Source organism: Cydia fagiglandana, chromosome 19, assembly GCF_963556715.1.
Source record: "Cydia fagiglandana chromosome 19, ilCydFagi1.1, whole genome shotgun sequence".
Classification (NCBI taxonomy): domain Eukaryota; kingdom Metazoa; phylum Arthropoda; class Insecta; order Lepidoptera; family Tortricidae; genus Cydia; species Cydia fagiglandana.
Genome location: NC_085950.1, coordinates 10,608,748 through 10,624,350, shown reverse-complemented (window position 1 = coordinate 10,624,350; position 15,603 = coordinate 10,608,748). Strand labels below are relative to the sequence as shown.

General features: G+C 36.0%; 1 protein-coding gene across 1 annotated transcript in view; it reads left to right on the top strand.

Moving 5' to 3' along the window:
• The first annotated feature begins 1,349 nt into the window (after positions 1-1,349).
• The window catches only part of LOC134673779 (focal adhesion kinase 1), a 119,583-nt gene continuing 105,329 nt past the window's right edge, over positions 1,350-15,603 (top strand). Inside the window, exon 1 of the mRNA XM_063531805.1 lies at positions 1,350-1,494. The gene's annotated coding sequence lies outside the window, so the exon portion shown is untranslated. The remainder of the gene's footprint in view (positions 1,495-15,603) is intronic.

Sequence of the window (15,603 nt, the reverse complement as noted above, 5' to 3'; positions counted from 1 at the left end):
ATCGAATCAGAAATGAGGAGATCCGTCGACGAACTAAAGTCACAGACATAGCCCACCGGATTAGCAAGCTGAAGTGGCAATGGGCAGGCCACATTCCGCGCAGAGAAGATGGCCGATGGGGTCGAAAAGTGCTCGAGTGGAGACCACGGACTAGCAAGCGCAGCGTAGGACGTCCACCCACAAGATGGACGGACGACCTTGTTAAGGCCGCCGGAAGACGCTGGATGCGGGTCGCTTCCAACCGGTACGAATGGAGGTCCAAGGAGGAGGCCTATGTTCAGCAGTGGACGTCTTATGGCTGAGATGATGATGATGATTGCCATTTCCAGAATTATCCAGCTTTCGAAGTATGTAATGCACTTTACTGACGAATCTCGCGCTCGATCATGTACAGTCACCTGCAATAATATGTTACACAACAAAGGCCGCAAAAATATCTGACACGATCTTATTTGTAGAGCCATAAGAGCGTGTCACACATTTTTGCGGCTTTCGATATACAAATTGTTACAGGTGACTGTACCTATACGCAGTATACGTAGAACGTACGAGTGATATATAATGTCATATCATGATATCAATATCAAATCAATGTGAGATATATGTAGTTCGAATGTGGCCCCAGGAAACGTGGATATAAGTCACATTTCAATACTCAATGTCTGTAATAATGTCATGGGAAAGGAAACTAGAGCGAGCTGGTGACTCACTGTTTTAAAGTCGAAGGGAGTTTTCTTTCTTTAATAAGTTCTTTGCGAGAAATGTTATTAAAAATGTAATCGTTATTAGGATAACAACTTTTACTTTAAATTTTTTTTTTTTCAATATATTTTTGACGTGTTGTTAGAATATGTAGAGTTTTCACCTGTGTTAAAAGGTCTTAAACAAGTAAAAAGCTAAAATGACCTTAATATTGCTTGGATTAATAATTACTAATTATCTTACTAAAATAATCCTGCAATTTAAAGTAATATTAAGTCAGCCGACAAACAACATATAAAAACGTTTATAAACCGCTACTGCCTCCATTTTACAACCACAAATAAAATGGTGGTCATAATCAACGGCCGCAAGACAATTTTCTTAAATTAAACCCAATAAAAAACCTAAAAATAGCTCCGACAGCTGGTATGTGGACCAATAAACACCATATACGCAGGTGGCATGACGTTAACTTTTTTATTCATATTTATTCAGGTAATAGTTTTGTAAATCGTCCTTGACTTGCGAAACTTACGCCCCCGCGGCATCGACTCATTAACCGATTAAGCCTCCCTTTCAGTCTAACTAAAGGTCGGTAAGTGTGAACGGGATAGATTAAAGTTGTAATGAGGTGTGTTGACTGTTGTCTCCAGCCAGTCTCAGGCGGCAGCGCGCGCGCCGCGGTCGCTGCGACGCGCTATTTCGAAATTCAAATTAACGAATTGACGCGTTCGAATAACGAATTTTCAACGAAGTTTATCGATGTGTGTGATTGTTTTGTTTGAAGGTTCAGTGTTTTTTTTTTTAATTTTTTGGTTTTATAATTTTTGGCCAAATGCCTTACCATATAAGTACAGTTGTTTTTATGTCTTCGGCCGCTGGTGATTTATTATTATGTATAATCGCTTGTTTTATGTTAAACTTAACGTTATCCTTGTAATCATAAAAGTTGACGCTTAAACGGTGATTTAGCCTTCTAAGAACTAGTCATGTTACGCTTACCACGTCCATAATGCATTTTATAACTTGTATTGTACATAAGTATGAGATATGTACCTATGTATGTAACACAAAATGTGTTTTATTTGTCATCATTAATCATAGTCTCGTGAATTTTTATAGATATTTATCTATTTAGCTTAGTTAATGTATATGAGGATGGACAGCAGCTATACAAGCAATGACATATATATAGATAGAGTCTGTCCAAGCTAACTCTGCAGCGAGTTTGATAGCGCAGAGCATAGAAGACATGTTATCATAAACGTCAATTGTTTTGTCATACAATTTATCATAAAAGACAATTTAATGAAAATTTACATGTTACGGTTCTACTTAACGTATCAGAGAAACAAGTATTGTCATACCAACATACATTTTAATAAACCTAACCACAGAATAAATAATAGTACTAGGTACAGACTCACTCTCTAACAAAACGCGTCTGTCACGATCAGCACAGATATGGCCGCTAGGTGGCGATAGCGCCACGCGCGGCTTATGGCAAACCCGGGGTCGAACGGATGGACTTTTAGCTACCTGTAGCAAAGTGACGAAATCGCGGAGTGAGCCACGCCTGACCTAACCAAAATTTACCCGACTTTACCAAACACCCTTTCCACTGTCTTCTTCAGCAGTTCCACTTCACCAGAGGAAGTTTTCCAAGTCGCAAAGGTACCTATCTACTATCTACTAGGGCATACTGAAAATTCCTGGAAATGGCTACTTAATAAAAATAAGTCGTCTCATATATCAGAATCCAGAACCTTTATAATATTTGAAAAGTTCTCTGGGTTTATCCAGTACCTAATCATCAGATCTCGACATGACAATGGGACAGCTGAGAAACCTATCAAAATCAGTTGGCTGATAATGATAACACTAAACTTTCAATTTCAATCCAAATAACAAAGACTGGCCGCCATGACTCAACGCCATTGGTTCAGAAAAACGAAAGTAAACTGCTCAGACGCCGAAATAGACATGTTGTCTATGGCGCTGTCATTCCAGTAAACATTGTAAACGCTTACCGAGACAGAGGCGAGTCGAAAGCGCCGACGAATTGTATAAAAGCACAATTGAAATAAAGGGAAAATAGAAAATATCACTACTTCGGGTGAGACTCGAACTCTCGACTTCGGTCCCGGTGGCCTCCTTTAGTTCGCAAATTGCGGGCATCTTTCTCTGTCACTCTAATTATGCCTTAATTGGAAGAAAAGAGCCCTCTGCGCTCTTCTATCTAAGCTAACATGACTAACAGCTACGGTAATAATAAGTTCAAAGATCTTTAGCAACTATAACCGAAAATGTCATGAAACGCGATGCAATCGCTCCAATATCACCCTAATGACATATTGATGCGAATTCAAGTTCACACATTATGCTAGTTAGCCAAGATCTTGACTATCCTAAATATGAGTCGCTTAACTTCAAACTCGGGTAAATCCATCTGTCAGATAATGCGATTTTGGTATTAAGAAAACGTAATAGGGTAGATATTTGCTGAGAGGGTCCAATGGATTTACCCGAGTTTGAAGTTAAGCGACACATATTATGGTCGCGCATCTAGTGAAACATGGGCAGTATGGACGAAGCTTTATTTAGACTGCCGACAGCTTCTGTGGGAAGAAAGCAGTTAAATTTAACTGCCACTGGTTAGACCGAAATAGACGTTCTTTTTAAACCGATGTTTAGGGAAAGTACGCATTTTGTATGACAAGAATATGCTTGTTTATTTTGTGGTACAGTCAGCATCGACATGACTACTTTCACTATTATTATATTATATATTTGATACTGAATATACAGATGCAGTAGGGCTTCTGAATCTGAGTGGAAATTGTATCTCAATACATTTTTCACATACTTTAACAACTTGGACGCTTCCCATAGCCTTTACTACCATACCAAGGCGTAAGGCGTGTTGCTAGAAAATAAAGATAAATACCTACCCTCAATTTTACTTTCTGGGTTGCTTAACGTTTTGTGTAACGTACATAATATCTAGTTTATCTAATATGTAGTAACTTTCCTAATTCTTTTACATTGCAATAGATTCCACGTTGATCGTAGAATCTGTCGAAACTACCGTAATTATGTTGTTCATGTTTACCAAAACTATGATTATCACAACTAGAGTTACAACGTCGAACGTAACGACATGTAGGTATAGATATCTTGAAAGCAAATACTTTATTGTTTTCATACGTACTTATTGTTGACATGCCGCGACCCACTAAATACTCGTATTGTTCGTGAACCGTGTCAACTACAGGTGACTGACTCTATTGAAGTACGTCATTATGAATAAGTGCTTCTAATAATTATGATGCACCATTTTGTAGACAGTGGGTGTAATGGGGAATGCCATTAAGAATATTAAGCTCACGTATTTTGACAAAGTTAGATGGGAAAGCCCCCAACAAGAGGGACTGATGTTATCTTCTGTAATGGAAGCAATCTTTGTATGCAACATTTGTCCATTATTGATATTCTTTCTGTCCATCTTAAATTTCGAGAATTCATAGAAATAAAAATCTTTTTTCAAAAAATAAAAAAGGCTTCGAAAGACGTCGAAAAGGATATAGGTAGTTATTAAAATATTATAGTAATTCGAGAATTCACACAAAAATAAGGTTGAAGGCTTGATCTTACATAATGAATATGGGTCAAAAGACTCAAAAGAAGTTAGTGATACCAAAATCGGACTGAAAATGGTACGTACTCGTAGTACGAAAAAGATGATAGAGAAGCTTGTTGGTACAGTCAAGGAATTTAAATTCCGACCCATTTCGTACTTTGTCACAGTGACAACCGTATGAGGTCTCTAGCGGCTTTCATATTGATTGTCACTGTGACAGAGTACGAAATGGGTCGGAATTTAAATTCCTTGACTGTACGTGAAAAAATAAGTATGAAAGAGAAAAATTAAAAGAAATAAATGATTTGATTATATGTAAATGTATCCCTTAACCATATTGATACAATCCTGTATCAAATTAGACAACTCACTTACTGTCCGTCTATTGTAATATTATACATCTCCGATAGTATTTCTGCAGCAATGCAAATACAGCAGGTTGCGAAATGCCTGCTCGAGCATTCTCGCGTTCGGTCACTGTCATCATAAACCATGCTTCGAGCCTATTAATTCATCCATAACAGACCACACAAGAAGATAGTTGGCAGAATTGTAAAGATAATATTTGCGAGGTAAAGCATTCTGGAAAATGGGTTCAACAATTCTGAAGATTTTAGAAATAATTCTTGTCCGTCCGGCTTTTAAACGCTAATTTTGACTGTAGGAACCAAAGCTTATATCAAAAGTAAAAACTGCATTTAAAGACAGCCGAAATATAGGTAAGATAGTCCTGACTATACGGAAGGAGTTTACCAAATCGATGCCATAGTAAAGTAGTTTAAAAATCATTAAGTCATTCCACCATCATCATATTTATGCGATCAAACCGTCTCCAAATATTTCCTGAGCGAATAGAGAATCAGTATAAAGATGAGCGCGCTCATTTTCACGCGAATTTATGTGCGTACGCATGCCTGCGTGTTATTAAACACTCAGCGTTTATTCTCAACGCTTACGTGAGCACGGATTCCGGTTCTCAAGCGTACCAATAAATGACATTTATGACAAGTAACAGTAAAGAGTAGCAATGGGTGATTGTCTTTTTACCGGGGGTGTGTTTTCTCAAAGAAAAAGTACTTTCCGTTATCATACGGGATCTGCATCAAGTACCTACGTTTCTTACGTGATTAAACAGTCGATAATTACTCGCTATATCATATTTCATTACAGCCGAAACCTATGAAGCAAGTTCTAAAGGCATCGCATAAAGAATGCAGTCGCTAGTACCTACCTTGAGGGTTATGCATTATAGTGGGAGTAACAGCAACTCTTAATTTGATGTCGAAGAAGTGAGTATTGCTCAACGTTGTAACAATAATCGGGCTTAATGTCAACGTGGGGATGAACATCTATCAGTAAGACCGTCTACACACTTCCTCGCTTCTTACTTTTGCGCTTGTACACATACGCCACTTACAGAAGGTCGGTAGAAAAACACAGTCACAAGTTGCGAAACTCTTCCTTTCTTGCTGTGTCTGAGCGAAGTACGAGTACGTATACAAATAGTAACAAATACCTACGAGAGCTCTTGCCTTTTGACGGTCTTCCCAACCAAAAAGTCCATCCACTGGACCTAACTGCAAAACTAGCGTCGCGGTATGTGCCATGTGGCTCATACCGTCACACCTAGCTGAGTGAGGACCATTTAGTGCAACTTTTCATTTCGTGTAAATATTCTTAGGTTATGTTATTGTGCTAATAAATGCTTTCTTCTTCTTAAAAAATGTACATCGTCATCAAAGAGCTCACTTATACCGGTTGGACTGTGCCATCGACTCGCCTGTGTTCCAGTATTGGAGCACCCGGCTCAGACGGCTGACTCACGCCGGTTAAACTTGGTCGCAGCCGCAGGATGGGCCTAGTGTCGGATTACTTTCGACTGGAAAACTAACCGAGTTTTAGCGTTGCACTAAAGGTAAAACGTCTTATTGATGTCCCAACAACGACAACTTACTGCAAAAACAGCGAAATAATCTAACCTAACCAATGACGTAATCTTTAACACTTGATATTTCATTTCATGATAAAATTAAACTCCGTTGGTTATTTGGGGAAAGAATTTTATTTTACCTTTTAATGTTAGCGCATGCAGAAGCTTTATACAGCCCAAAATTTTTTTATCAGTTACGTCACTTGATATTAAGTATCCTTCTGTTTCTTCTTCAAAATAATTAAAATAGGGTTATATATTTTCTTTGCTTATTATTTTTGCTGTTTTCATTTCTGTCAACTTTTCGAGCATAGCCATATTAGTGCACGCTCTTCTAAATTAGGTAGTTGCCAAGAATATGCCACTACTATGACTTACGGAAGTACGATAAACTTCCTCGACCAAACTGTTTAAATCTAATTCTAAGAAATGCTCGTCATTGGCAATGTTGAACAAGGATACTATTTCTAAGGTGCATTATTAACGTTTTGGTCAGACCTTGCTGGCTGACGCCATTCCTTGCAATTTAGGATTGCACTCGCGCCATAATAAAACAACTTCCATCGCCATTTAAGCCAACGATTTTATCTAGACACGCGGCAGCGTGTCAAGCCAAGTTCAAGCAAAGGAACTGGCTAGCCAGCGCCAAGTGTAATATTACACGAACCACTTGGTGCCACTTTTGACCCTTCTATAACTCAAAACATCTTTGACGTAAACACATAAAACTACGTGTGTTTAATTATATCCATAAGGATATCTAGAAGCCCAAATTTCATGAAGCTAGCTCAAACGGTTATAAAGGTATGAAGGTCAAAAAGTCGTAAATTTTAAGACTGACTTATGACTTATAGTACCTAAACCTAACCTACTTCCAGATGACCTAGAAGGATGAAATTTGGAATCCAGCTTGGTTATTGTGTGTAACCGTAGGAAAAAATCTAAAAATAAAAGAAAGTTAAAAAATAGGGGGGGTCCCCATACAAAAAAAACACTTTTTATTGGGACTGACATATAAGTACCTAAACCTAACCTACTTCCAGATGACCTAGAAGGATGAAATTTGGAATCCAGCTCGGTTATTGTGTGTAACCATAGGAAAAAATCTAAAAATAAAATAAAGTTTAAAAATAGGGGGGGTCCCCATACAAAAAAACCATTTTTTATTGGGACTGACATATAAGTACCTAAACCTAACCTACTTCCAGATGACCTAGAAGGATGAAATTTGGAATCCAGCTCGGTTATTGTGTGTAAGCGTAGGAAAAAATCTAAAAATAAAAAAAAGTTAAAAAATAGGGGGGGTCCCCATACAAAAAAATATTTTTTTATTGTAGCGTTGGAACCGTTACAAGCAGATATTTGAAACTACCCCAATATATGTATTATTATATTTGCTATATTAAAATAAAGTTTAGTTAGTCAAAAAATAAGTGGTGTCCCCATACAAAAAACTTGTAATACGCTCTAAACAACCGGCCAACGGTGTGTCGTCGGCGGCGCGCGGCACCACATAATTATACAAAGAACAGAAGTAAAAACCATAGAGCGGAAACACAAGAAAAAACATTAAATCTCAATACCTGCCTAGTTTTCTTTACAAAAAGTATTGATATCCCACCAAAAACATAAATGTAAAAAAGGAGAGCCAAGTTCAATACAAAAATTATGCTTGGCTGTGGGGCTCGCCGCAAAAAGAATGGAGATCTAAATGAGTGCCACTGCCAAGTACTATGCAAAATCCAAATATGTATTTATAGGAACAAAATAACATTATAAACAAGTATTAAACTCTATTTCTTTGCTTTATTGGATACCTATAACAATTGCTGTTATTTAAAAAAATGTGTGATCTTAAAGTAGGTTAGATTTGGCTTGGCCAGGTTTTATCAGAATTACAATATATATAAAATGATTGATATAATGAAAACTGGCCAAGTCAAATCTAACCTACTTTAAGATCTCACATTTTTTTAAATAACAGCAATTGTTATAGGTAACCAATAAAGCAAAGAAATAGAGTTTAATACTTGTTTATAATGTTATTTTGTTCCTATAAATACATATTTGGATTTTGCATAGTACTTGGCAGTGGCACTCATTTAGATCTCCATTCTTTTTGCGGCGAGCCCCACAGCCAAGCATAATTTTTGTATTGAACTTGGCTCTCCTTTTTTACATTTATGTTTTTGGTGGGATCAACTTTATAGAGCAACTCTCGCGTACAGTGAGCAGCAGAAGTTGCTAAACGGACCAGGTATTCAAAATGAGGTTGACGCGACTTTATTGTTAAGAGAACAAGAGCGTGTCAAGGTAATTTTGAACACCACGCCCGCTTAGCAACTTCTGCTGCTTACTGTACCAGGAACTTGATCAACACGCAACATTCATTAAAATGCTTCACCAGCTTTAAATTAACATGTAAACAGGATAATTTGTCATAATCCTTGGACGGTGAAAGGTATAATTAAGAGATTAAAAGGACGAGACGATTTAATTAACGTATTAACTACTGCCAGTGCGATTGTCAGTTCGTGTGTGAAACTGTGTGGTGGGTGCCGGAAAAGGTAATGGCAGCTTGTTGAGAAGGTGATATACCCTTAACTGTTTTTACTAGTTTACCATTGCACGTAGAACCGATGGCCATTGGGACAGAAAGGTTTTCGAGTGGCGAACACGTACCGGAAGGCGCAGCGTGGGTAGACCCCCCACAAGGTGGACTGATGACCTGGTAAAGGTCGCGGGAGTCCGCTGGATGGGGGTGGCGCGAGACCGGTCATTGTGGCAATCTTTGGGGGAGGCGTCTAGCAGTGGACGTCCTCTGGCTGATATGATGATTACCAAACAGCAAACAAACAAAATAATGCAAGAAATATTTTGGTGTTGTAGTTTTATCATACGGGTGGCCAAGAAGTTAGGGCGCTAGCCGCGAAAGCTGAAATCACCGGTTTGAAAACGGTAACGAGCACACTGGTCACTTTTTGTGCTTCGTACAATACTTTGTTGACGAAGCAGTTATGCTTTTTTTCATTAGTTAATGACATTTCTTTCAGTTTATAGTTCAACGTTCAACTGAGTGACCAAAACGACTAATGGCAATAGTCAAACTAAATTTACTGACAATACTCAGTTCAATCAATCTTAAAATGATGCCACTCTGCCAATGCATTACGCATACATCATAATGTATTGGTTATATACTTCGTTTTTTTTAGCATTAGAAATTAGGTAAACAATCTTGATGTGTCTTTTAATTGAAAAACACGTTTTAAAAATAAGTCACGGCAAATATGTAACAATTATGAATCTAATACGATCATTTATATTCTTCTGCTTTCATAAGTAATACTTTTTGATTTTTAAAAAGCGTTTTTCAAATAAAAGACATGTCAAGATCGCTTACCTTCTTGCAAGTTCTTTCTAATGCTAAAAAAAACGAACTATAGGTGTTCAGGGTTTGCAACCGGATTTAACTGGAATTCTATTTTGAATGTATGTAACGAATCTTGAACCTAGCTATGCTAAACTACCTACAGGATACTGGGAAGTATATCGAATTTTTCTTGCAAGATTTGATGACAAAGACACACAGACAAAAGACCGAGTTAATTGAAACTAATAAAACGCGTATCAAAATCTAAGGTAAACTCAATACCAGGTGTCTGTTAACGTTCTTGGACTTTTTACACAATCTATGTCGTCCATCAGGTCATTTCGCATTGAATTTCTTTCAACAAACACATGGTTTTCCCACGATACATTTTAACTATTTCAATGTAATTAACAAAGTGGCGCGTTACTTACGGGTGTGTACTTACATTGTATAATCGTAATTAGGATTGTTCATTTTTTTTCAAATGTTCTATTTCGAAAACCATTTCGAGATATAAGGTTTTTAAACAGTTTCCGACATTTGCTGCGATATAATAATTGAGGATTGAAGATATTTCAACAAATATCCTTATGACCTTAGTTTGACCTTCTCCTGGGCTGAATGTAAAGTCATTGCATAATAAAAGTTATCGAACCATAGTAAATAAATCCGTCACTCACGTATTGTCAAAGTTATCATTGTCATCGCTTGACATAACAAAATTTTTCAGTTAAACCGCTGCGCTTGTTTGTTACAATTTGATTTATAATTAATACCTAAACAGTAGATTTCATTGCTTAATAATATATCAAAAACCTTGTTCCTATGTGTGGGAATGATTCACAAAAAGAATAGTTGGAATCCACGAAGACCTACGACGTGAAAGATGGTGCCGTGAATTAAACTTGGAATACCTACCTACTTCACGTGTTACACACAGTATTGCTGTGAGAATCACGTCGATGTAAGTATAAAATTAATATTAATTTACTACAATTAAGTATTTAAAAGCTCACTTTATTGGTAGGGTCATGGTATCTATTTATTTTCTGTGGTAATGTAGCAAGAGTATCTAAAGGCAAACCGTTAAACAGAGATGGTGCCTACTAGAAAGAAGGAATATACAAGAATACATAGCCATACTCAAAATTCAGCCTGAAACTGCTTTAAAAAGATATAATTTCTAATTTCCAGGTACATGTTGCAGTTCAAGCTGCTGATATCATGGTGGACAAGACTTAATAAAGAGTTGTGAATAATAAAACATGTTTTTGTTTACCTACTTTTTTATTAATTTGGGAAATATGTTATACATGTATATGTTTCCAAAAAAAATAGTAACTTTACATTAAATGTATGTTTATCATGTTCTGCACGAGCATCTGACAATGATGGCTTCTTGTTGACCATCCAGAAGAGAAGTGTATGGTTTGTTATTTACTCTGTTCCCAGGCATTATTTACGGTCGTAAAGTATTACGACGATTAATAATTAATATGACGTTCGTTTCAATACAAAATGCTCAACTTTGTTCTGGGCCCAAGTGCAGTTACATATCTCACAGCTGTATCTAAATAGGAATCACGATGACCTGAAATAATAGGATATAATTAGCAAAATTGGCATGTTCCTAATATAGTAGTATAAGTATGTAGTACAATACGAGTATCCAAACAATGGTGACAAGCCGCTAGAAAGCACCCACTGGGTGCTAAGCTACCTTTAGCAATGGACGCTTGTAACGATTTTATGAATCCAATCTTCTTACAAATCGAATCAGTTAAAATATATATGATGTAGGTAACTTACATTTGTATTTTTGCTCCCTTGATTTCAGCCAAGTTATGGTTGGAGTTGGATGCTATATGGATACATACTCCAACAAAACTAAGTTATATTATATAACTTAGGCAGATTTCTAGAATCAGCTTTCTCAAATTTATAGCGTAGGTATTTTGAAATTAATGATTCAAAATAAACGAGTTTTCCATTCCAGACGATTGTTATTTATAGAAACACGTGACACTGACATTGTCGACAGGTGACATTACAATCAATTGACAATGACAACTATTTTTTTAATCCTTGTTGTTGCTTGTGCATTATCCTAATCAGCCGACGACATGTAATTTACGAGAAGTCGTATCTCATATTTTCAATAAATTATAAATATTCAACCGAGCCACGAATTACTAAATCATTCAAATTGGTATCTTAAATTAACCTATATTTTCAGAAAATAAAATAAAAATGGGGGTCTAAAAAAAATGAACAATCCTAATTAGGATTGTTCATTTTTTTTCAAATGTTCTATTTCGAAAACCATTTCGAGATATAAGGTTTTTAAACAGTTTCCGACATTTGCTGCGATATAATAATTGAGGATTGAAGATATTTCAACAAATATCCTTATGACCTTAGTTTGACCTTCTCCTGGGCTGAATGTAAAGTCATTGCATAATAAAAGTTATCGAACCATAGTAAATAAATCCGTCACTCACGTATTGTCAAAGTTATCATTGTCATCGATTGTCATAACAAAATTTTTCAGTTAAACCGCTGCGCTTGTTTGTTACAATTTGATTTATAATTAATACCTAAACAGTAGATTTCATTGCTTAATAATATATCAAAAACCTTGTTCCTATGTGTGGGAATGATTCACAAAAATAATAGTTCGAATCCACGAAGACCTACGACGTGAAAGATGGTGCCGTGAATTAAACTTGGAATACCTACCTACTTCACGTGTTACACACAGTATTGCTGTGAGAATCACGTCGATGTAAGTATAAAATTAATATTAATTTACTACAATTAAGTATTTAAAAGCTCACTTTATTGGTAGGGTCGTGGTATCTATTTATTTTCTGTGGTAATGTACCCAGAGTATCTAAAGGCAAACCGTTAAACAGAGATGGTGCCTACTAGAAAGAAGGAATATACAAGAATACATAGCCATACTTAAAATTCAGCCTGAAACTGCTTTAAAAAGATATAATTTCTAATTTCCAGGCACATGTTGCAGTTCAAGCTGCTGATATCATGGTGGACAAGACTTAATAAAGAGTTGTGAATAATAAAACATGTTTTTGTTTACCTACTTTTTTATTAATTTGGGAAATATGTTATATATCATATATGTTTCCAAAAAAAATAGTAACTACATTAAATGTATGTTTATCATGTTCTGCACGAGCATCTGACAATGATGGCTTCTTGTTGACCATCCAGAAGAGAAGTGTATGGTTTGTTATTTACTCTGTTCCCAGGCATTATTTACGGTCGTAAAGTATTACGACGATTAATAATTAATATGACGTTCGTTTCAATACAAAACAAAGTTGAGCAGTTCTGGGCCCAAGAGCAGTTACATATCTCACAGCTGTATCTAAATAGGAATCACGATGACCTGAAATAATAGGATATAATTAGCAAAATTGGCATGTTCCTAATATAGTAGTATAAGTATGTAGTACAATATCCAAACAATGGTGACAAGCCGGTAGAAAGCACCCACTGGGTGCTAAGCTACCTTTAGGGCTTTAGCAATGGACGCTTGTAACGATTTTATGAATCCAATCTTCTTACAAATCGAATCAGTTAAAATATATATGATGTAGGTAACTTACATTTCGTTGCTTATCATGAATAGTGACACAAAACAAAATGAAATGCCATTCGATTTTAAATCTTACCAGTAAAAGATAGAATATTAAATGCAATAGCATTTCATTTTGAGTTGTGCCACTGTTAATGATAAGCGTCGATTTGTATTTTTGCTCCCTTGATTTCAGCCAAGTTATGGTTGGAGTTGGATGCTATATGGATACATACTCCAATAAAACTAAGTTATATTATATAACTTAGGCAGATTTCTGGAATCAGCTTTCTCAAATTTATAGCGTAGGTATTTTGAAATTAATGATTCAAAATAAACGAGTTTTCCATTCCAGACGATTGTTATTTTTATTTATAGAAACACGTGACACTGACATTGTCGACAGGTGACATTACAATCAATTGACAATGACAACTATTTTTTTAATGCTTGTTGTTGCTTGTGCATTATCCTAATCAGCCGACGACATGTAATTTACGAGAAGTCGTATCTCATATTTTCAATAAATTATAAATATTCAACCGAGCCACGAATTACTAAATCATTCAAATTGGTATCTTATATTAACCTATATTTTCAAAAAATAAAATAAAAATGGGGGTCCTAAAAAAATGAACAATCCTAATTGTAACCTCTATTTTAATTCTGTAAAGACCTAAAGACCTACCGACGCGATATACCTACTTGCAAATACATATGCTCCCTTTTGTCAGCAAAACACAGTAAAAGTTTACACAATATTGAATCTTACAACGTTGCTATAAGTTCCAAAATGTATTGCCGTAAGTTTGCAAACAGTAACATCAATTGAGTTAATGGTTGTCACGTCTTGCGATGGTTGCGGTCAAAATTCTACCAAATCATGTTAATGTTATTGAGGGCGCGTCATAGTTGAAAATTATTGTAGGAGTGGTACTCGTAGATTTAATGTTATCAATTATCATATTTATAAGCAACTAGAAAATGTCCGGACGCGTAAAACAACTTTTTCTTCAATAAATCTCTTATGACTTATGAAACTTTTTTTACTAAAGCTTACAAAACAACTTGGCAACTTAAATAGGTAGATTTTGGCTACATTACATTACCTATAGAATTTACGGATTTAGACATTTCCCGCAACAGTCCAAGTTTCCCTTTTCTGAAACCTGATTTTTACTTTGTCTACCTACATCCATCAAATATCTACCATTAGTATCTATAGGTGACTATTTACAGTATTTACCGCCACAAAAAACTATGTTTACTATCTTATTATTTATTCCATTACCTTGTCTTGAAACTGACTTACTGATTCAACTAAAATAATGACCGTAATCTTATTCGCCTTAATGCATAATTAAATTGTAACAAAGAGAGCCCGACAGGACTGAATAGGAATTCTTCTTTCTTAACACCATTGCTTCAGCTCAAAGTACTATATACGAGTACAGTAGGCCATCTTTAAATGAAGGTGTATGCAAAGAACTGACGAAACAGACTACCAGAACACCAGCATCTTGGACTCAAAGTTACCTTACTATAACGATTCAGTGCATCTACTGTAATACGGACGAGGCTCTTTTAAAGACATTCCTTGTAGAGTCGTGAAAGTCTGACGACATCGACACTCGCTTCACTACTGATATTTTAACATGCAAAAAAGACCTGCAAAATGTATAGCAGAAGAGGATGGGATACAACTAAAGGAAATCAACTAGCCCGGATTGGCATTGATAGCAGTCATCAGTCAGTTGAGTACTGACAAGGAGTCGTGGCGTTCGAAATTTGACCGAAGTGAATTTCCAAAGGATTACTTACTTTATTATTTTTACTCTGTCCAGCGACATTCTTTTTATCAAATAATTAAGCTTGTTTTATAAGACGCGGACATTCCTCTCCGCTGGTCGGACAGCATTTTGAGAATCTCAAGATTCCAAGTAAAGGTCGGTCTGTTAAGATCCTCTAATTATGCGGGTCTCATAATTTTGCGAAATGAAAATGTTTGCCAAATATTACCTCTGTGAAGTTACCTGCAGCCTTCGTCGAGTTTCTTGGAAATTATGTATAAAATACTTGATGTTGCCAGTTCTTGTTGCTCTCTGGCAAGCGAAAAATTAACCGTTAATTTTTCGCCATTTAACGCCAAGGTCCAGTGTTCTCTTAATCGTTTTTAAAAAAAGTTTCCTCGTAATCCAATAGTGCCAAGAAATTATTTAAAGATATGTACATATTCCTACACAAGACGAAGATGATAGATATATCTAAGTACGCAAAAATGTAGTGTGTGAATGTCTCTCTAAACTTATACAACACAACACATACGATTATATGATATTTCTAATGAATCTATATCA